Source organism: Ipomoea nil, unplaced genomic scaffold (genome assembly GCF_001879475.1).
Source record: "Ipomoea nil cultivar Tokyo-kokei standard unplaced genomic scaffold, Asagao_1.1 scaffold3170, whole genome shotgun sequence".
NCBI lineage: Eukaryota > Viridiplantae > Streptophyta > Magnoliopsida > Solanales > Convolvulaceae > Ipomoea > Ipomoea nil.
Window position 1 is genome coordinate 507,556 of NW_017619598.1, and position 24,534 is coordinate 532,089.

Below are 24,534 nucleotides of genomic sequence, written 5' to 3' on the forward strand. Positions count from 1 at the left end.
GAGAAGTTTTCTTTCTTTTATCTCTTTCTTTTGCAAGATTTATGTTTAATGCTTGTGTTCTTGTGTTCTTTATGCTATTTTATCATGAGTAGTTAGTTTATGGACTTGAGTTAGGGTTGTATTATATATCTTGATGCTTGATTTGTGATTATTGCAAAAAGGGAAAGAACTCCAACCTAGGGTTCATGTGTTTGTGAAGGTTTTGTATTTATATATTGTTAATGTTTGATGTACACTTTCATTAGCTTGTTTTTGGAGGATTCCTTGCCTCAACAAGAGTTGGGTGATGAATCCAAGCCACCCCTTGCATAGACCCGATTTCTTCCTACGAAAATAGGGGAAATTGGGGGCTTTAGATGCTTTGTGTGCTTGATGGACTTGGAATTGATTCACCACGAAAGTGGGGCAATTCCTTGTTCTAATCCTTGTTTATTAATCACGAGAATGGTTCGTAGACTAGGATACCTACGTGCATTCCTGCTTGATTCATTGGTTACTTGTTCTCCCTAATCCCTTAGGTTGTTAAAGCATCTAGATGATAATGCTCCCTAGCTTGAGTCCTATCTCTTTATTTTGTGTTTATCTTTGTGTATATGTGTTAGTCTTATCATTTCCTTAAACTTGTAGTTTGCTTAGCTTCTTGTTGATTTCCTTATGCTAGTGCCTAGTTTATTGTGATTGCATATTGCTTGCCATATCCCCCAATCCCCTGACGACGACATAACACACCCGAACTCACATCTTATTTTTGCTACATCATGTATCTACGTCTGGGGGACGATCACATAGGCGTCCAATCCACTAAATCATAATCCAATGTACAAAGGTAGAGAAACAATAATCTCACCCAAGTGCCCCACACAAGGTACATACCCAGTCTACACAGGTTTAGTGGATTGTTGAAGGTGGAGAGCCATGCATACAGAAGTCCAATGAAATCCTTTCACTTGGAGAGCCAACTTTGATGCAGTCCACTTCAATGACGCTCTTTACAATTGTTCCCACAATAGTGTGATCACAGTGTCCTTTCGTTTAAGCAGTAATGGTTCTTCTCAAGTTCTTCATCTTAATCACCATGAACATGTTGTATTGAGAAGAGGCATAGGAATCAAAGATCTGATCTCATAAAACTGATGTGGAGTGTTTCTTCTCTCTAAAGGCATAACCCTAATTCACTTCGAATGAGGATACTTATAGATCCGTCAATAGAACACTCCTTCCATAGATGTCTTTGATTGTAGATGGTAGGACAATATTTGAAGAATGTAATCTTAAAGATTCGGTCCATACCTTTCCAAAGCAGATACGCTGATCTTCTTTCTAAATCTGTCTTCTGTAAAACCGCGTATAGTAACAGTAATCTTGTCTTGTTGTTGTCTTGAGATGTTGATTTCCCACTTTCCTTTGAGAATGTGAATGAGTCTTTGTAGTTGACTTCTCTCTACGGCTTTTGAACTGATTTATACTGTATTCTGTTTCGAAAATGGTTTTGATGTATACTATCTATATATGCTATTTAACGCGTATTGATGGGTTACCAACAATGTTCGCTGACCGGGTGTCATCCCCTTTCTTTATGTTGCCTTATAGGTCTTGAGTAGCTTTTGGAGACCGCGCTAGCTGTTTGTTAGATAGTGTAGCTCCCTATGACTGTTTCTGTTAGACTTTTGGCCTGTGAGCCATGGTTTTGTATAAGCTTGATTTGGATATATGTTTAGACTTAGCCTGTGCACCTATAGATGTATAGGTGTGGCATAACATCTCCCGTACTTAAATAAGTTGCTTCCGCTTTGTCTTATCTTAATGTGTAGTCTTTATCTCTTTACTAAGCTTTAAATGTTTTTGAAAATCGTGAAAATCGGGGGTGTTACAAAAAACAATCCAGAAATCTGAACCGTTAAAAATAAAAAATTTGAATGCTCAAGATCGAATCTCATGATCTCACCTAACTAGGGTGGTTTCACTGGATCCAAAGTATATATATATATATATATATATATATATATATATATATATATATATATATATATATATATATATATATATATATATATATATATATATATATATAGGGTTGAGTTCACATGAGAACTGAAATATATAGAGGACTGTGCGGACCAATTTTGGGCACACAACAAATTAGTATCAGGCACACAACTTAATACACAATGGCACACAAGAACATATGTAAATATAAATTTTTGAACCCAGGCTCTATTAATTAATAACATTTGCACGTGACATACAAACTATGGCACACGACTACATCATGCCATACACACGACATATTAAGTAATGGCACATGTCATATTAGTCCTCACAGTCCTCTAAAATATACCGGTACTCATTTGAACTCAAGTATATATATATATATATATATATATATATATATATATATATATATATATATATATATATATATATATATATATATATATATATATATATATATATATATATATATATATGGAGACGCTCTAATGCGAACGGATGTCCATGGGAGAAATAAGAACCATTTATAACTATGTACGTATCTAGATCAACGAATCGTGACATTTTTGTAAATAACTCGAACTTTGGTGCAAGTAAATGTGTTATAAGTGCATATAGTTGGTGTACCTTTGCAAGTAAAAAGTGTAAGTACAATCACTTACAAGTGCAACTATTTTCACTTAAAAGCACAAATGAGAACGTGTGCCCAGGAGAAAACTCAGAACGCAAGACATCCGTCCCCGTTCACGTGTCCATATCTAACGGGTGAGAAACACTAATTTAAAAGGAAAAAAAAAATACGCGGTGGCCCGTGGCAGACCCAGGACTTTTTGTCAGTGGGGGCGGAACATTACAACGAAAAAGATAATTTGAATAAAAAGGTTGAAACACTTAAAAAATATAATCATAAATATTTTTAGATATGAGTAAAAAATAAAACATATCAAAACTTTATAAAAATATTCATAATAAAATATGAAACATAATTAATTTGATAAAATAATTAGAATAGAAAATGCATTATAAATTACACATCTCAATATATATAGGCTAACTATTAATAATAATAAAAAGTCATAAAACCAATATTTGTACACTTCAAAATTTGAACACTTAACTTTACTAAAAGCCTAATACACACCCAGCCAACTAAACCAAAGCAACAATTGTTAATATTTTTGTGTTTTATTAAACTTATACTTAAAACCTGTTCTATATATACATATATACATACAAGGATAATATAGGGGTGGGGGTCGAGGGAGTGGAGGCAGTTGCCCCCATGCTGGGTCCGCCCTTACCTGTGGCATATGTGCAAGAAAGATTACGGCGACATTCTGGCAAACTTCGCCAATATTTCTTTCCAAATTTGCCGAACAGACTCGAATCCAAATCTGCTTTGTCACTCCCTATTGCCATCTTAGTCGGACACTCCATTCGGATTCCTGTCAGCAATCACTCTTGAATTGCCCGTTCACTGCGCTGTCCACCGCCACTTTGCCATTTCTATTAATTTCAATCTTTATCTCGAAATATCTACTAGCCAAAATGAAATTTTAAGTGTCAAGACTCAATCTTTTGCCCTCCTTACGTAGCTTTTGTACTTTCCAATGTTTGCAGCTCGCTCAGCTCAATTCGTTCTCTAAGAGCATCCCTACTAGGAGATAATTCTTTGTTTATGTTAGGTGAAAAAATTTGAATGGGGTTCTTTGTAGATGTGGAAAGGGGTTATTTGCTTGGTTCTTCCTTCTGCAAAACAAGAAATCATGTTAGAAATTTTTTAAAAAAAAAATAATAATAAAAAAACGCGCACTGCCGCCCCAGCGGGCACGTGTTTCCCACGCGCCCGATGGGACGCGTCAGAGTGGCCACCAGCTGGCGGCCACTCTGACTTTTGAACCACTTTTTACTGTTTTTTTTTAAATGTCATAATTTGTTTTATTTTTTCTTCTTTTTTTTCTCCTACATTTTTAGCTATTTCCTAATCACACTTACAAAAACTCCTCAAAAATAGCAACGGAAATAAACTACTAAGGATGCTCTAATATCAAGCTGAGCGGTACATATCCTCACAAATCCCTTGTTTCATATTAAGGCCTCGAACTCAATAGAACTGCCGCCATTTAACCAATTGCTTTATAAGCTCATTGGCTACTAAAAGAGGCATGCATTCTTCTCGATTATAGTCTCCGCAAATTTGAAATATGACGGTAAACAAATTATTAGTGTTACTCTCCGACTGTATAATTATATACTGGGCAATACCAAAGAACCGTACCATAGGTGATTAGTTATATTCATGGACCATTTTGAATGATAAATAGAATATATAAGTAAGATTAGTTATTTTTCTTGTTGGCCATGAACCGTGCAGTGAAGGGGCATACTACAACTTCTGAGTTTGTTTCTTATTGACAGATTGCTTGAGGACATTTTTAAGGCCATTCTTGACTTCCTTGTTGCATACAAGGATCAACTTGCTGGTAAGTAACCATGTTTTTCCTATACTGGTTTTTCTATTTGTTTCATTTGCACTTTAGATGGTATATTCTCTTAATGTTTGATATCATTTTCTACCTTGTATATCTTCAGAAGCTGCAAAGGCAGATGAAGATGAAGATGAGATCGAAATAGATGGGTTTCAAAGTGACGATGACGAGTCTGATAGAGACATGGCGGATGATGATGAGGATGGAGATGAAGCTGACAGCCTAAAGCTCTAAAAGTTGGCAGCACAGGTAACAGAATTAAGCTGAGCAGAGAAAAGTTCAAACCGTGCAGTGAATGGGCAATTCAAGAGTGAATCTGAATGGATTGTCTGGTTGAGATGGAACCATGGAGCGTCAAGGCAACTTGGGATTCGAGTTTGCATCATAGAGTTTATACTATCAATTTCATACTGAGATGTGTTTGTTTTCAAGCTCTCGCACATGGCATTGCTCAGCACGCTGAGCAGAGGAAAGTTGAAAGCAGAAACATGTGTGTTCTGAAGTCCATTTGACTTTGAGTAGCTTAATTGATTTTGGTAGTCAGTGAGAGTCGGTCTTGATGAGTGTATGAGAAGTCGAAATTTGTAAAACTTTTGAGCCAAAGGGTGTTGTGGGATGCTGTGGCTGCTTCCCTTTTTTTTTCTTTTTTTTTTTTTTCAACATTGGAGGGAGGGAATAGGGATTAGTCAAAACTAGTATTTTCGCACGTGAGTTGCACAGAATGGACTTTTTGTAATATATTAAAAATATTTGGATCGATATATAATTATTTAAATTAGAACATCAAATATTGTATAGTAATCTGGAGGGTGTGGTTGAAGGCAATTTATATCCTGCACCACGGCGCGCGTTGCATTGTGCGCCCAGATGCAAAACGACGTCGTTTCAATTTTTATTTTTTTTGAAATTTTCCTCCCCAGTGTTTGGCAGTTAATTTTTCTTTAAAAAAAAACCCATGTTCAAAAATGTACATAATGTTATACTAGAATACACATAATTGTATACATGAATATACATAATTATATAACAAAATATACATACACTTTTTTAAAAGATAATACACATAATCTAACATAATACATAATAAACATAAACTTTTAACATAATACACATCAACTCTTAACATAATACACAAAAATTTCCTGATTCGGATGTACATAATTGAATAAAAAGAATGTACAGAATTGTATAAAAAATGTACATAATTGTATGAACAAATATACATAATTGTATGAACAAATATACATAATCACAGCAACTTCCTACTGCGACTCCCAAAACGACGTCGTTTTGGGAGGCGCGCGGCGCACAATACTACGCGCGCCGTGGTGTACGGTATAACGATTAGTGGTTGAGTGGAAGAGACTCATCCATCTTTAACCAAAGGTCAAGGGTTCGATCCGTGGCTTTGGGAATGGAGTAACCTTAAATCTCTAGGCCCGCCAGCTAACAAATATTGAAGGGATGGTTTTATGTTTTTTTTTTGTATGAAAGGGGAGCGGGTGACCCCACTACTGTCTACTTCCACGTAGGCACGTAGCTCGCATGCATTCACTGGTGACAATTTCTTCAATCCCTGGAGGGCAAGAAACAAGATCCCTCCAAGTTTCTCCCAAACTTGCTCCCATAGTTGCCATGGCGTCAGCGCTTCGGTTCTGCTCTCGATGGATGTGTCTGATTGTCACCTTCCAATTTGCTTTTAACCAGCTTTGAATCTCATCTATATAATCACTGATTGGACCCCTTAGCAGAGAGGCTTCATTAATCCACGTAACAATCTATTTCGCATCAGTTTGAACTTCTATATCTCTAATTCCCGTATGCCATGCCCAAGTTAGACCCTTAGCTATGGTTTCAGCTTCGATAGTGGATGCGTCGTAATGAATGGATCTTCCATAAAAGCCGCCTCTCCAATTCCCATCTGCCCTTCTGAGGATTCCTCCAAAGCCAGCACTTTGCGTAGAGAACTTAAAGCTGGCGTCGACATTGAGGGTCCAGGCGCGGCTAGACGATGGCTTCCAGTACGGGTTCCTGGTGTCTTTCTTGTTTCTTTGATTGCTCATGGCATGCTGCTTCTCAAAAGCTCTATGCATTTCCTTTTCTGCTTCGGCGATCCAGGAAACTTTTCTTTCAATGGTGGTCAGCTCTCCTTGGAAGATATAATTCTTTCTCCATCTCCAAATCCACCAAATCGCTGCAGCAAATAACTCCGGTTTGTTGATACCTTCAGCTACTCTGGGACGGGTATTTCTGGTGATCCAACCCTTCAGATCAGTGCTTTGGAGGTTCCAATCACTTGCGATGTGTGTCAAGCCATTCCAGGCCTCTTTTGCTTTTCTGCATGTCATGAAGATGTGGGATGTGGTTTCCTCCTGGCCTGGATAGAAGGGGCAGTCTCCCACCGAGGTGAAGCCTCGTCTCTTTCTCTCCGCGTTACCCATGATCTTCTCGTGGAGGATGATCCAGATTAGCATTTTCATCTTCGTTGGCACTCTGAGTTTCCACACGTTATCCCAAACTGGTTCCTGCGTAGCCAAGACATATTCATGAATCATATTGTAAGCTGATCGGATAGAGAACTTACCTGAGGGTTCCTCCGTCCAGAGAACTTCGTCGTGTCCTTCTTGTAGGTCCACGAGAGCAAGGGTATTCTGTATATCCAGAGGGAGGTCAGTTAGGTCCTCCCAATTCCAGCCATGTCCGCAACCCATTGCAGTTGGGTGTTAGTGACGTTGTGGTTGGTGAGCTCACACAGTGGTCTCTTCGTCATCCAAGCATCTTCCCAGAATCTTACTTGTTTGCCATCCCTTACTATGAATCGGAAGCCACGTTGGACCAGAGGCATGGCTTTGGTAATGCCCCTCCAGATGTTAGAAGCTCCTAGTTTAGGCATGAACATTTCCATGCCATGTTTATCATGAGCATATTTTCCTCTAAGGACCTTGCTCCAGAGACTTTGTTTGTCATTGAGGAGTCTCCACCCTAGCTTTGCCATGAAGGCTAGGTTCACATCTTTGGAGGATCTAAGGCCGAGACCTCCCATATTCTTGGGTTTGATAATATTCTCCCATCTAACTAGGTGACACTTGCGTTGTTCTTGAGAGCCACCCCAAATAAAACATCGAATTCTTTTGTCAATCGCCTCACAAATGCCCATAGGGAGGAGAGTCGATTGCATGCAATAATAAGGGACCGTTTGAAGGGCTGCCTGGGCTAGGATGTGCCTCCCAACTAAGGTGAGGGTTTTAGTTTTCCAACCAAGAAGCTTGTTGTCAATTCTGTCGAGGATGGGGGCAAAAAGGTTATTCGTGATTCTCCCATGAATGGAAGGAACACCCAGGTATTTTCCAAGATTAAGGGTGACTGGGATCCCAGCAATCTCTCTAATCTTGTCCTGCTCTCGGGTATCCACATTGCTTGAGAAGAAGATGTGTGATTTGCTAAGGCTAACCCTTTGCCCCGATGCTTTGCTGAAACGCTCTAGGCACTCCTTAATAACCTGTATTTGGTCCTGCGAGGCCTCTACAAAAAGAACTAGATCATCAGCAAAGAAAAGGTGGGAGAGAGTGGGACCATACCTGTTCATTTTTAGTCCTTTCCAATTCCCCTTGCAGACTTGTTCCTTTATGGCGTGACTAAGGCGTTCCATGCATAACACAAAGAGATAAGGGGATATAGAGTCTCCTTGTCTGACACCACCTACTTGGTTTTATCCAGTCAAGCTGTCTTCCATTCCAGATGATTCCCAATCTAGCAGTTTCAACACAATTCATAATGTTGCGGACCCAAATGTCATTTAAGCCCACCTTATGGAGAGTGTCTCGAATGAAATCCCAGTCAAGTCTCTCATAAGCTTTTTCAAGATCAATTTTGAGAATCATGCTCCCCTTAGTGCCTTTCTTAGCTCTCATAGAGTGGAGGGCTTCTTGGTAAACAATTATGTTATCTATGATTTGTCTTCCTGGTACGAAGCTGCTTTGTTCTATTCCGACAACTTCCTTAAGGATAGGCTTAAGTCGATTAGTCATAGTCTTGGTGATGACCTTGTAGATAACATTGCAAAGACTTATGGGCCAGAATTGGCTGGCGTTTGTAAGACATACATTTTTGGGCACCAGCGCAATAAGAGTGTCATTCATTCCCTCATCCAACTTTGGAGATTTTATTTATTATTGTTCGGTATTTTTATATTAGGCAAATGTGCACGTTCTCTAGCAACTCAGTTATAAGAATGAATTGATATCCTAATTCATTTGTATGGAAAATATATTTTTTGTATAGATATAGAGCAATTTTGCCATTTATAAAACATAATATCACCGATTGTATGTAGACATTATTGTAACCTCTTTGTAGACAACATTGGTAGTAGCAACACAATCTTGTTCATCTTCGTCTATAGCTAAAACCTTTTGTCCATCAGGATGGGTGACTCGGGTGAAAATATATAAGGGTAGAATATCAGAGTGATCCTTTTATATTTTCAGTCAATTAGTAATATCAGATTCATTTTCAGAAAATTATTATTTTTTATTTTCAGTCAATTAGAAATTAGATGTAGTGATATTTTTACCTAATTTTTGTTCCATTTTTAATTGATGATGTAGAATATTTTTATTGAAATATTTCTGTCCAATTTTTAATTTCCGTTCCATTTTTAATTAAAAAAATGCAATGATATGACAATTTCTTTTTTTCATTTTAGTCGATTATGGATCATTTTTTATTCGCAGTCAATTATTAATATTCATTTCCTTTTATATTTTCAGTCAATTAGTAATATCATAAAATGTGAGTTGACCTTGTGGCTCGGAGACTCGGGCTCGTAACGACACGTTAGTATGAAATGTGTTTATGTGATTTGTGAATAAAATCCACTTTTCCAAACCAAACATGATTCATGATTTTACTAAGTGTTTATTAAATACCGTTAAGCATGAAAGTTGTGTACCATGTTGGACTTGAGTTATGACACGAGTTGATTAAATGACTAGTGGTGTATCTAGTTTATGAGTATTGAGATCACTGTTGCAAAAATCGCGCCTAGCCGCCGATTAATCGGCGCCTAGGCGCTCAAGGAGCCCGCCTAGGCGTTCTAGGCGCCCGCCTAGGCATTCTAGGTGCCCGCCTAGGCTCTCTAGGCAGTCCCCAAGCGCCTAGAGGGCGCCTTGCGATTTTTCAACATTGATTGAGATATGGTTTCATTTGCATATTGGACTATTTCATAATCTTTGGTACATAAAACCTATGTTTTCATATTAAAAGCTTTGCATGCTTTAGATGACATATGTTATTGCCTTAGGATATTTTCAAAACCCGTATATGTATTTTGGAAACCTATATCTACATTATTTTATAAAGCTTGCATGTCATTCTAATTGCCAATATGAAAAGAGAAGTTGCATGAGATATATGTATGCTATCTATGTGAAGTTAGGAAAATCGTTGTTTTGGAGGCTCCCGTTTGGACTATGTCCTTTCGGATGAAAAGAGAAAAGATCGGTTTAAGCACCGACAAATGAAGTAGCTTGGTAGAAAAATCCCGGACTACTAGGTTGGATACTACCTGCTGGGCTTGGAATCCCGGTTAGGGGTGTGCACACCGAAAGTACAATACCTGATTCCACCCACAAAGAAAGAAAGAAAGTTTGAGAACCTAGAGAATTGGTTCTGTAGGCGAGATGAGTATTAGGTCGGCCCTTGTTTGCCAGCCAGGATAGGTCCGTATGACTTTACATTATTGCATAGTATATGAAGTGGAGTATTTGAGAAATGAAGCAGGTTATATTGTTGTATATGTATATTCGTATGCTAGTATGATTCAGTGATTCTTACTAGGTATTAATACCTTTGGTATAGTGTGTATCTTAGAAGTGTGTTGATATTGCATATGTTGATGAGTATACCTGCTTATACGTATAATATCGTTACTTGAGTTATGATTGGATTATCCTATTGTTTATGTGGATACTCGTTGTGTTTGAATGTCGAACTATTTTCCAAAATCTATAACCCAATTGTAATTGATGATGTAGAATATTTTTATTGAAATATTTCTGTTCCATTTTTTGTTTACTTTTACTATTGTTTAAAATATGCATTTACTATTGATGGTGTATAGTTTTTTTTTTTTTGAAGGTATTGATGGTGTAGAACATTATTATTGAAATATTTCTTTTTAATTTACATTTCTTTGATGATGTAGAATATTATTATTGAAATATTTTCATTTCGTTTTTAATTTTTGTTCCATTAGTTTGGGAGGGAAAATAGTAGAAGGGGAATAAACACCCAGAGGGATCAGTTCTTTACATTTCCTTTGGATCCCAGAACACCATTAGTGCTTCTCAGATGATGGCATTAGGCTCTGGGTGATCAGGCCCTCGATAGGCTTCGACATAAAAGGGGAATTCCGACCCGAATAACTGCCGGAGGGGTTTGAGGAAAGAATGGGGAAGTATCAACAGGGAAAAGTAGTCCATTCATGGGCACCACAGTGGGAGATTTTGTGCCACAGATCAGCAGGGGCATTCTTGAGCCACTGCGGATGGAACTCTGTGATGGAAAGTTTGAGCCAGGGGATTCCGCTAATCGGGTGGCCATTGGCAGCCGAGCAAGGATTCAATTCCAAGATGTTAATGGAGGAAATGGGAGTCTCCGTAGAACTTTGTAGAGGGAGTCAAAGCAGCATCAGTAGAGAAGAGGTGAAGAGTGTGGTTGACAGAGTTTTGGATAAAGAGGGGAAAGGAAAGGAGAAATAAGAACCATTTATAATTGTCCACGGGTCCAGATCAACGAATCGTGACATTTTTATAAATAACTTGAACTTTGGTGCAAGTAAATCTGTTATAAGTGCATGTAGTTGGTGTACTTTTACAAGTAAAAAGTGTAAGTACAATCACTTACAAGTGCACATATTTTCACTTAAAAGTACAAATGAGAACGGTCACACATGAGAAAACTCATAACGCAAGACGTCCGTCCCCGTCCACGTGTCCATCTCTAACAGATGGGAAACACTAATTTAAAAGAAAAAAAAATGGGGTGGCATATGTGCAAGAAAGATAACGGCCACATTCTGGCTAACTTCGCCGACATTTCTTTCCAAATTTGCCGAACAGACTCGAATCCAAATCTGCCTTGTCACTCCCTATTGCCATCTCAGCCGGACACTCCAATCGGATTCTTCTCAGCAATCACTCTTGAATTGCCTGTTCACTGCGTTGTCCACCGCCACTTTGCCATTTCTATTAAACTTTAAACTCGAATTTCAATCTTTATCTCGAAATATCTACCGGCCAAAATGAAACTTTAAGTGTCAAGACTCAATCTTTTACCCTCCTTAAATAGCTTTTGTACTTTCCAATGTTTGCAGCTCGCTCAGCTCAATTCGTTCTCTAAGAGCATCCCTACTAGGAGATAATTCTTAGTTTATGTCAGGTGAAAAAATTTGAATGGGGTTCTTTGTAGATGTGGAATGGGGTTATTTGCTTGGTACTTCCTTCTGCAAAACAAGAAATCATGTTATAAATTTAAAAAACAAAAAACAAAAAAAAAAAAAAAACAAAACAGCACGCACTGCCGAGCGGGCACGTGGGAATTGGGACACGTCAGAGTGGCCGCCCGCTGGCGGCCACTCTGACTTTTGAACCACTTTTTACTGTTTTTTTTAAATGTCATAATGTCATAATTTGTTTTATTTTTTCTTTTTTTTTTTCACCTACATTTTTTACTTTTTCCTAATCACATTTACAAAAACTCCTGGCTAGCTCGATCAGAGTGGAATGCCACACATGGTGGCTTCTAGCGGCTCCGGCCTCCGCGACGGCATGGTGCACCCGCCTTATTCCGAGCTTAATTTTATGGGCGTTATGGTGCTCCTGGGAATCTACGATGCTCAGGCGCCCCCCGCAGCGGAAATAATCAGGCGAGTTAAGCGTGATGTTTTCGCCCTTTCAGCATCTCGAAAGCTTCAGCGCAAAAGTCCTGGTGATGATCTGCTTTTGATGATGGGTCTGGTGGTGCCTTTTTGCGCCCCCACCGAAGCTGCTGACGATCTGGGTGAAATGGATGTCACCGCCAACGGGCCGTCTGAAACTTAACACAGATGCAGCATTCATGGAGGATGCAGCCGCCAGTGGTGCTTGCTTGCGGGACTCACGGGGCAATCTACAAGTTGGCCTTTGCTTTCAACTTGAGGCTGCATGCCTCGGCTTTGGAAGCTGAGACCGTTTCGCTATGTTTGGCGTTGCAATGGTGTGAGGCGTTTGCTAAACGTCCTTTCTTGGTGGAAGTAGACTCGCTCGCCCTCGCCACCTTGGTGTCGGGGAACACGGCCAGGATCCCCTGGAGGGTAAAGGAATTTGTGCTCTTTATTCGTTCTCTCCTTGCAACTTGGGGGTCCACGATAGGGCATGTCTATCGGGAAACCAACCAGGTTGCAGATGCTTTAGCGGCAGCGGGTTTGAATTTCCCCGATTCTATGATCTTTCATAGTGCAAGCTCTTTGCCTGTGAAGGCAAAGCTAGCTCTTTTGTATGACAATCCAGGCTTTCCCTCTCATTGGGTCATTCGCCGTCAATAAAACTGGTTGCTTAAAAAAAAAAAAAACTCATCAAAAATCACAACAGAAATAAACTACTAAGGATGCTCTAATATCAAGCTGAGTGCGGGTACATATCCTCACAAATCCCTTGTTTCATATTAAGGCCTCGAACTCAATAGAACTGCCGCCATTTGACCAATTGCTTTATAAGCTCATTGGCTACTAAAAGAGGCATGCATTCTTCTTGATTATAGTCTCGGCAAATTTGAAATATGACGGTAAACAAATTATCAGTGTTACTACTTCCCGACTGGGCAATACCAAAGAACCGTACCATAGGTGATTAGTTATATTCATCGACTGTTTTGAATGATAAATAGAATATACAAGTAAGATTAGTTATTTTTCTTGTTGGCGATGAACCGTGCAGTGAACGGGCATACAACAACTTTTGAGTTTGTTTCTTATTGACGGATTGCTTGAGGGCATTTTTAAGCCCATTCTTGACCTCCTTGTTGCATACAAGGATCAACTTGCTGGTAAGTAACCATGTTTTTCCTATACTAGTTTTTCTATTTGTTTCATTTGCACTTTAGATGGTATATTCTCTTAATGTTTGATTTCATTTTCTACCTTGTATATCTTCAGAAGCTCCAAAGGCAAAGGAAGCTGAAGATGAGATTGAGATGGATGGATTTCAAAGTGAAGATGATGAGGATGGGTCTGATTGAGAAATGGCGGATGATGATGAGGATGGAGATGAAGCTGACAGCCTAAAGCTCCAAAAGTTGGCAGCACAGGTAACAGAATTAAGCTGGGCAGAGGAAAGTTCAAACCGTGCAGTGAACGGGCAATTGAAGAGCCAATCTTATTGGATTGTCTGGTTGAGATGGATCCATGGAGTGTCAAGGCAACTTGGGATTCGAGTTTGCATCATAGAGTTTATACTATTAATTTCATACTGAGATGTGTTTGTTTTCAAGCTCTCGCACATGGCATTGCTCAGCACGTTGAGCAGAGGAAAGTTGAAAGCAGAAACATGTGTGTTGTGAAGTCCATTCAACTTTGAGTCGCTTAATTGATTTTGGTATTTAGTGAGAGTCACTCTTGATGAGAGTATGAGAAGTCGAAATTTGTAAAACTTTTGAGCCAAAGGGTGTTGTGGGATGCTGTGGCTGCTTCCCATATTTTTCTTTTTTCAACATTGGAGGGAGGGAATAGGGATTAATCAAAACTAGCATTTTCACCAGTACGTTGCACGAAATGGATTTGTTGTAATATATTAAGAATATTTGGATCGATATATAATTGTTTAAATTAGAACATCAAATATTATATACTGCAATTGAAGGTATGTTTTGGATCGTTTATGTGTTTTTATGTTATCATTGCTTGAATTTGAGCAAATAATTGCTCAAATTAATAGCTAATGTGTAGATGTAAGCATGTGTTGCTGTAACTTTGGGGATTTTATTTATTATTGTTCAGTATTTTTATAAATTAGGCAAATGTGCACGTTCTCTAGCAACTCAGTTATAAGAATGAATTGATATCCTAATTCATTTGTATGAAAAAATATATTTTTTGTATAGATATAGAACAATTTTGTCATTTAAAAAAAAACATAATAAAACTGATTATATTTACACATTATTGAAACCTCTTTGTAGACAACATTGGTAGTAGACACACAATCTTGTTCATCGTCATCTACAGCTAAAACCTTCCGTCCATCAGGATGGGTGACTCGGATGAAAATATATAAGGGTAGGATATCAGTCAATTAGTGATCCTTTTATATTTTCAGTCAATTAGTAATATCTTATTCATTTTCAGAAAATTATTATTTTTTATTTTCAGTCAATTAGAAATTAGATGCAGTGATATTTTTATCTAATTTTCGTTCCATTTTTAATTGATGATGTAGAATATTTTTATTGAAATATTTCTGTCCAATTTTTAATTTCAATTCCGTTCCATTTTTAATTAAAATGCAATGATCTGACAATTACTTTTTTCATTTTAGTCGATTATGAATCATTTTTTATTCGCAGTCAATTATTAATATTCATTTTCTTTTATATTTTTTGTCAATTAGTAATATCATAAAATGTGAGTTGACCTTGTGGCTTGGAGGCTCAGGCTCGTAACGACACGTTAGTATGAAATGTGCTTATGTGATTTGTGAATAAAATCTATTTTTCCAAACCATACATGATTCATGATTTTACTAAGTGTTTATTGAATACCGTTAGCTGAGCATGAAAGTTGTGTACCATGTTGGACTTGAGTTATGAGACGAGTTGATTAAATGACTAGTGGTGTATCTAGTTTATGAGTATTGAGATATGGTTTCATTTGCATATTGGACTATTTCATAATCTTTGGTACATAAAACCTATGTTTTCATATTAAAGCTTTGCATACTTTAGATGGCCTATATTATTGCCTTAGGATATTTTCAAAACCCGTATATGTATTTTGGAAACCTATATCTACATTATTTTATGTGAAGTGAGGAAAACCGTTGTTTTGGAGGCTCCCGTTTGGACTATGTTCTTTTGGATGAAAAGAGAAAAGATTGGTCAAGCACCGACAAATGAAGTAGCTTGGTAGAAAAATCCTGGGCTGCTAGATTGGATACTACCCGTTGGGCTTGGAATCCCGGTTAGGGGGTGTGCACACTGAAAGTACGATACCTGATTCCACCGAGAAAGAAAGAAAGAAAGTTTGAGAACCTAGAGAATTGGTTATGTTGGCGAGATGGGTATTAGGTCGGCCCTTGTTTGCCAGCCCGGATAGGTCCGTTCACCATTCGTGAAGTTCCTACCTCCCCACTAGTTTGAGGTTCCGTAGGTGCGAGGATTTGGCGGTTGTGTGGGAAGCACCATTGCTAGGGCTTCGCCGCGGCGGGGTACCTACCTCACAGACCCAAGTTTTGAAAGAAAGAAAAGAAAAGAGAAAGATTGAGAAAGATGAGAAAAGAGATTCATGTGATGTGAAAGAGGTCCTCTGCAGAAAAGTATTATATCTTTTCTCGAGAGTACGAGTATCTATATATCTTTACTATTACATATATCGTATGACTTTACATTATTGCATAGGATATGAAGTGGAGTATTTGAGAAATGAAGCATGTTATATTATATTGTTGTATATGTATATTCGTATGCTAGTATGATTCTTACTTGGTATTAATACCTTTGGTATAGTGTGTATCTTAGAAGTGTGTTGATATTGCATATGTTGATGAGTATACCTGCTCATACGTATAATATTGTTACTTGAGATATTATTGGATTATAATATTGTTTATGTGGATACTCGTTGTGTTTGAATGTCAACTATTTTCCAAAATCTATATCTATAGTTATGTTACTGGGTTGAGTGGTTTATGCTTAGCATTTTAAGCTAACGGGTTTATTTTCTTATGTGCTTTTATAACCCTTTTTAGGTGATCTTAATGATCAGGGCCGTTCCAATACAAATTGAGGTCAACATCTAATTTTGGGCCCCTTTTAACAAGAATATCTATTAATTTAGAACTAAGGGCATTCCAATTTCTTGGATCATATATGTCAAATAAAAATGAATCATTTGGTTTATCGTTGTGACAACTATTATCTAAACAACCATCAACATTCTTATCATTTTCATTGTCACAGTAACATTTATCATTGTTGTGCATACTATCATTTAAATTTTTTTCAGTCTCACAATCATCTTGATCTTCTTTGTGAAGATCAGCATGTAACAAATTTTCGTTGGCATCATTTTTTTGCTCATCTATTTGATATTTTTTTGTAACGAATTTTTCAAGAGCTCCCTATTGAAATTGAATTAGTTCTTCAATTCATCTTTTCTTTTACGTTTCTCAAACTCAGATCAATATTTAATTTTCTAGAAAACATTGTTACAAAATCCTAAGAAAAAAATTGTTTATAATCTCTATCAATAAATAATTTAGGGAATTTATTAATAAACAAACTCTTAAATATAGTATTCAACATTTAAAATTATTAAGTCAAAAAGCCATGTCAATAAATAATTATTGTGAAATAAATCAAATAATATGTACAATTATGTTAATAAGTTTTAATGAATAATTAATAGATGTTTGATGAAGAACTTGGGGGAAAGAGTTAATGGGAGTAATAAACCAAATTTTTGGGACCAATTGTAAAAAAAATTATGTATATATACTATACAGCAGGCTACTGCCTGCTATATAGTATATATCATATGATATATTTTATGAGGCCCCCAAAAAATTGGGTGCCCTATGCAATGGCCCTGTGCATGATGAGAGCTCGCATAGATAGTGGTAGTATGTAGCTTTAGGTTTAGACGTTAATCAGCTCTAGTTATCCCTCGCATTTTGGTTGTAGCTTGACTATGCTTTGTTGGTGCTTGGACACTGGGAATTGCATATTCCCCTATTTTGATGTGTAGAGCTTTGACTCTTGTTAGTTATGTAGTCCTTTATGTTGTGCAGTTACTCGTGGATGGGTAGCTGCGGCGGTGACACTTCCTATTTCTGTTATTAGTTTTGACTTTGGATTTATTTATCCTACTTAGCATTTACTTCCGTTGTTTTTCGTATCTTTAGACCGCTTATTCTATGTTTTAAAGTTTAAGAAAAAGGAGGTGTTACAACCACGCCTCATATTTCTCACAACGATACTGCTGAGTTTGGACCACACCACAACGACCAGCTAATTTGTGCACGGGACCCACCAATCCGCACCAATTCACCTTTAGAGTCATAATTGCCAAGACCAATGCCCAAGTCTTAAACCATCTTCGGTCCTTGCTATGCCAAATCCCGCCACAGCACACCTTATCGCACCAATAAGGCACCAATCGAGCCACAACCCGGCCAAACACAGCATAAGTCACTCATGGCTTGACCCCGGGCCCAGAACACGCTACCATTCAAGCCCGTCAACACTACATTATGCACCCACGAACTAAAAGTCCGTGTTTTCCCACAAAACCAACTTTCTAGTTATCGACTAACCAAGCCAACCCTTGCCCAAGGGCCGAGCCCTGCTCTCTTCATGACTTAGGCCAAGCACGCCATCTTCATGCTTGAACCACACAATCTTGGCCGAACCACGCTAGGTCCCTTTGAATTTTTTGGGGCTAACACTAGGAGAGAAAGTGGTAGATAAGTCACATGTTTATTCTTCTATTTGCATTGTAAATGCATAAGTTTGTTTGTCTTTTTTTTTTTTCAATTTTTTTTAATAAATTTGTTGTGATACGTTGCTATTAAATTTTAAAGATATAATATTTAAGTTTATAATTTATAATTTTAATCAAATCATACATTATAATTGTATTTTTAGTTTAAATTTTATAGTTTTTTTGTTTAATTTAATGTTTAAATTATATATTATATATTTTATTTTATTTAAATTATAATTTTGTAATAATAATAATTATTTAAAATAAAAGTTATAATAAATAATAAATAATAAATAATAAATACTCCGTAATAGATAATGTGAAATGATGGAACTACAAAAATTCTTTTCAGATTAAAGAAAAATATGGTAGGAGTACATAAAATTTTGTGTCTTAATGTGAAACGAAAAATTCCACAAATCTATACTATTAATAAAAGTAAAATCCTCTTTTTTAACTTACCGTTCAAATTAATATGAATATTAATTAATCTATATCTATACCATATTAATAAAATCAAAATCCTCCTATTAATTTTTGATCAAATTAATCAATACATGTGCGACATGAACACTGCAAAAGATCGAACATATTTAAGTTGTGACTCTTTGTGTAAGGCAGAATTAGACGGTGAAAATCTATCAAAGTACACACTCCTGAGTTCTTAAATTGTTTGAGATTGTCTGGCCTTCCTAATCACTCATTGACATTAAAGGTGGTTAGTACAGTTGTTATGTTATTGTGGAACATAGACCACTCTCTTGGTGTTTGCTACAGTATGCGCCACATCGTCACAAGATTGGCAGATCACATTGTCGAAGCAAGAATAGTTACTGAGATACATCAATGAACCAAAGTTCTTATCCCCCGAATGTCTCTCACCCCTTCTGATACGAGATTGCCCTTTAGGTGTACGTAAGTTTTTCCCGAGTCAACCGTCCTGATGGCTTAAAGGTTTTAGCTCTAGATGAGGATGAACAAAATTCTGTTACTACTATCAATGTCGTCTACAAAGATGTACTGTTTTCAATAATGTATAATTCAAACCAGTGATATTATGTTTTCTATTTATACAAAGATGACAAAATTGCTATATATCTACATAGAAAATATATATATCATCCGTACAAATAATTTCTTTAACTGAGTTGATAGACAACGAGCTAATTAGCCCAAATAATACAAATCCTAAACACTGATATATTAAAATCTCTAAAGTTTTAACACCGGATGTGTATATCTACACGTTAGCTATTAATTAGACAATTATTACTTGAATTCAAGCAATGATAACATTAGAAAATATAATTGATCCAACTCAAGTATATTCTTCAATTGCATTATATAATATTCGATGTTACAATTTATACAATTGTATATCGATCCAAATATTCTTAAAATATTATAACAAATACATTCCGTGCACGTGAAAATACTAGTCTTTTTTTTTTTTTTTTTTTTTTTTTTTTTTAAGAAAAATCTAATAGCATTATAGATTTCCTTTAAAAAGAATTATGAGTTATTCCACTGCTCTCATAGTCTCACCCAAAAGGAACCTGTGAATCAATCAATATAATAAATTCTAGGGGTGCGTAAACTTTCCTAAAACATCAGTGAATCAATTCAATAAAATAACTTTAGGTAACATTTTTAATAGATATAATTGGAATCGGTTAATAGTTAGAGATTTTATGTAATATAATTTTGATTTTTTTTAATGCTACTAGCTCTATTTTCATATACTTTCTCAACCTACTGAAACACAAAGAGCCAATAACGCCTTCACTGAGAGTTGTACTCACAACTTTCCAAATCAAAGTCCAACCCAAGTACCATTAGACCACATAGTCTTGGTATGTAATTTTGATTATTATATATATATATATATATATATATATATATATATATATATATATATATATATATATATATATATATGGAGACGCTCTAATGCGAACGGTTGTCCAGGAGACAAATAAGAACCATTTATAACTGTCTACGTGTCTAGATCAACGAATCGTGGCATTTTCGTAAATAACTCGAACTTTGGTGCAAGTAAATGTGTTATAAGTGCATGTAGTTGGTGTACCTTTGCAAGTAAAAAGTGTAAGTACAATCACTTACAAGTACACCTATTTTGATACGAGTATATCCATAGTAGAAGATGGTGAAAATCAAGAATTGGGAGAAAGAAAAGAAATAACCCATGCTACTAGGCCAAGGAGAAAACGAAGGAAGCCGGCATGGATGGCTGATTACATTTGTTAGACTAAGTTTATTCGTAATAGGATACATTAGTTTAGTCCTAATACATTATTATATCATATTAATTAGGAATCATAGTCCTAAGCATAATAGGAGTAACTTAGTATATAATCACCTCGCATGCTAGGGGGAAAGACATGCGAATTATTATTATCTTTTTCTTCTCTACTATCATCTTCCTTCTCTAAAATCTCACTCCCTCTCTCTCCCTCTCTCTCTCTCATTGTCCCCTCCCCTAATTCCATCTTTGGAGTCTGCATCCACTCAAAGCGGTGCCGGCTTGATACGAGTTCGTATCAATTGGTGCTTTCATTGCATCGAACTCATCTTTCTTGTTCTTTTACACACTCAAAACTGTAATCCTACTTCATTATGTTAGACAACCAATCTACATCAACAACTCGTCCTCGGGAGCAGGCAGTTGCCGAATTTCAAGAAAATTTTGATAGACAAACCGTTACAAATCACCAACTCATTTAACAACTCATTACCTCCGTGTCACGGTTGGAAACGATGGTAACTACAAATAAAAATGCAGTAGTGCAACCGCAAACACATGGAATTTTAGGGCCTCCACCTGATAATCATCTACAACCATCTTTGCAACCGGAGAGTACCCAAGGGACTCAATGATTTCATATGAAACTTGAGTTACCTCGCTTTGATGGCTCAAACCCTCATGGTTGGATATTTAGAATTCAAGAATATTTTGATTTTTATGATACACCCGACACACAGCGATTGCGAATATCTGGATTCACAATGGAAGGGAATGCTTCTGGGTGGTATCAATGGATGAAAAGGAATGGACTGTTAACTACATGGAAGGAATTTTTACAGAATATCACAAAGCGGTTCGGCGAGTCTCGTTTTGAGGATTCCCAAGGAAAATTATCAAAATTGACATAGCAAACTACAGAAGATCCAATCTTAGTAGAAGAAACCATAGTGCATGGGCAAGATGACATAATCGCAGGAGATATTTCCAGTCTAAACTCATTGGCAGGCCCGGGTAACCCCAGATCACTTAAACTTTTGGGAGAAGTTAATGGCCGAAAGTTACAGATTTTAATAGATAGTGGCAGCACCCATAACTTTGTGTAAACCAAAATTGCTGAGCAATTACAGTTACATACTTTGAAGGTCACACTAAGTGACACAACACTGAAGAGAAGCACATCATACCATCCACAGACTGACAGGCAGATAAAAGTAACGAATCGAGGCTTAGAGCAATACTTAAGGGCTTTTACTCACATCAAACCAACCAATTGGACGTCATACTTGGGGTGGGCAGAATTTTGCGCCAATACAAGCTACCACAACAGCATTAAAATGACTCCATTTCAAGCACTATATACAAGACCACCACCCACCTTAGCACCGTATACAAAAGACACAACAACAGTGCAAGCACTAGATGAATTATTGTTGGATCGTGACAGATTGATGAGGCCACTAAAACACAATCTTCGGGAAGCTCAGCATCGCATGGCCCAAAAAGCCAATGCCAAAATAAGCGAAGTGGAATTTTCAGTAGGAGATAAGGTCTGGCTTCGTCTACAACCATATAAACAGATATCAGTAGCATGTAGAAGCTCTAACAAACTAGCACGACGCTATTATAGTCCATTCAATATCTTGGAAAAAATAGGGAAAGTTTCATACCGCCTCGGGCTACCACCACAAGCAATTAGAATTCATTCAGTATTCTATATCTCACAACTCAAGAAACACATAGGAACTGAAGAAAATATAGAGGTCCAATTACCGGAAGAAATTGTGGGCCAATCACCAATTTCAACTCCACTAGCACTATGTGGGGAAACGGAATGTTCTAAAAATGGAAAAATACAACGCCAAGTCTTGGTGCAATGGTCAGATAGTAATCCAGAATACGCCACTTGGGAAGTTGCCGATGAAATGGAACGATGGTACCCGAATCTCCACCTTGAGGACAAGGTGGTCGTCGAAGGGAAGGGGAGTGATACGAGTATATCCATAGTAGAAGAAGGTGAAAATCAAGAATTGGGAGAAAGAAAGGAAACAACCCATGCTACTAGGCCAAGGAGAAAACGAAGGAAACCGGCATGGATGGCTGATTACATTTGTTAGACTATGTTTATTCGTAATAGGATATATTAGTTTAGTCCTAATACATTATTATATCATATTAATTAGGAATCATAGTCCTAAGCATAATAGGAGTAACTTAGTATATAATCACCCTGCATGCTAGGGGGAAAGACATGCGAATTATTATTATCTTTTTCTTCTCTACTATCATCTTCCTTCTCTGAAATCTCTCTCCCTCTCTCTCTCTGATTTTCCCCTCCCCTAATTTCATCTTTGGCGTCTGCATCCACTCAAAGCGGTGCCGGCTTGATATACATTATTATATCATATTAATTAGGAATCATACTCCTAAGCATAATAGGAGTAACTTAGTATATAATCACCATGCATGCTAGGGGAAAGACATGCGAATTATTATTATCTTTTTCTTCTGTACTATCATCTTCCTTCTCTGAAATCTCTCTCCCTCTCTCTCTCTGATTTTCTCCTCCCCTAATTCCATCTTTGGAGTCTGCATCCACTCAAAGCGGTGCCGGCTTGATACGGGTTCGTATCATATTTTCACTTAAAAGCACAAATGAGAACGTGCGCTAAGGCAAAAACTCATATCAGAACGCAAGACATCCGTCCCCGTCCAGGTGTCCATATCTAACCAATGAGAAACACTAATTTAAAAGGGAAAAAAAAAACGCAGTGCCATATGTGCAAGAAAGATCACGGCCACATTCTGGACTTCGCCGACATTTGTTTCCAAATTTGCCGAACAGACTCGAATCCAAATATGCTTTGTCACTCCCTATTGCCATCTCAGCCGGACACTCCAATCAGATTCTTCTCAACAATCACTTTTGAATTGCCCGTTCATTGCGCTGTCCACTGCCACTTTGCCATATCTATTCATTTCAATCTTTATCTCGAAATATCTACTGGCCAAAACGAAATTTTAAGTGTCGAGACTCAATCTTTTGCCCTCCTTACATAGCTTTTGTACTTTCCAATGTTTGCAGCTCGCTCGGCTCAATTCGTTCTCTAAGAGCATCCCTACTAGGAGATAATTCTTGATTTATGTCAGGTGAAAAAATTTGAATGGGGTTCTTTGTAGATGTGGAATGGGGTTATTTGCTTGGTTCTTCCTTCTGCAAAACAAGAAATCATGTTAGAAATAAAAATAAAATAAAAACAAAAAACAAAAAACAAAAAAAAAAACAAAAAAAAAAAAAACAAAACAGCGCGCTTGGCGCGCACTGCCACCCCAGCGGGCACGTGTTTCCCACGGGCCTGTTAGGACGCGTCAGAGTGGCTGCCAACTTTTGAACCACTTTTTACTGTATTTTTTAAATGTCATAATTTGTTTTCTTTTTTCTTTTTTTTTTTCACCTATACTTTTAACTCTTTCCTAACCACACTTACAAAAACTCATCAAAAACCGCAACGAAAATAAACTACTAAGGATGTTCTAATATCAAGCTGAGTGCGGGTACATATCCTCACAAATCCTTATTTCATATTAGGGCCTCGAACTCAATAAAATTGCTGACATTTGACCAATTGCTTTACAAGCTCATTTGCTACTAAAAGAGGCATGCATTCTTCTCGATTATAGTCTCGGCAAATTTGAAATATGACCGGTAAACAAATTATCAGTGTTATTTCCCAACTGTATGATTATATACTGGGCAATACCAAAGAACCGTACCATAGGTGATTAGTTATATTCATGGACTGTTTTGAATGATAAATAGAATATATAAGTAAGATTAGTTATTTTTCTTGTTTGCGATGAACCGTGCAGTGAACGGGCATACTACAACTTCTGAGTTTGTTTCTTATTGACAGATTGCTTTAGGGCAATTTTAAGCCCATTCTTGACCTCCTTAGCTTGTTGCATACAAGGATCAACTTGTTGGTAAGTAACCATGTTTTTCCTATACTGGTTTTTCTATTTGTTTCATTTGCACTTTAGATGGTATATTCTCT

General features: G+C 37.1%; 2 long non-coding RNA genes across 2 annotated transcripts; one reads left to right on the plus strand and one right to left on the minus strand.

Moving 5' to 3' along the window:
• Nucleotides 1-1,581: 1,581 nt before the first annotated feature.
• On the minus strand, nt 1,582-15,728 carry LOC109167823. The gene is made up of 3 exons (XR_002051919.1): nt 15,624-15,728; nt 13,591-13,598; nt 1,582-1,592 (listed from the first exon to the last, which is right to left on the minus strand). It is a non-coding gene; the product is annotated as an uncharacterized LOC109167823 (long non-coding RNA).
• LOC109167821 lies at nt 5,011-14,248 on the plus strand. Its single transcript, XR_002051917.1, has 3 exons — nt 5,011-5,030; nt 10,620-10,628; nt 14,142-14,248. It is a non-coding gene; the product is annotated as an uncharacterized LOC109167821 (long non-coding RNA).
• Nucleotides 15,729-24,534: the final 8,806 nt, after the last annotated feature.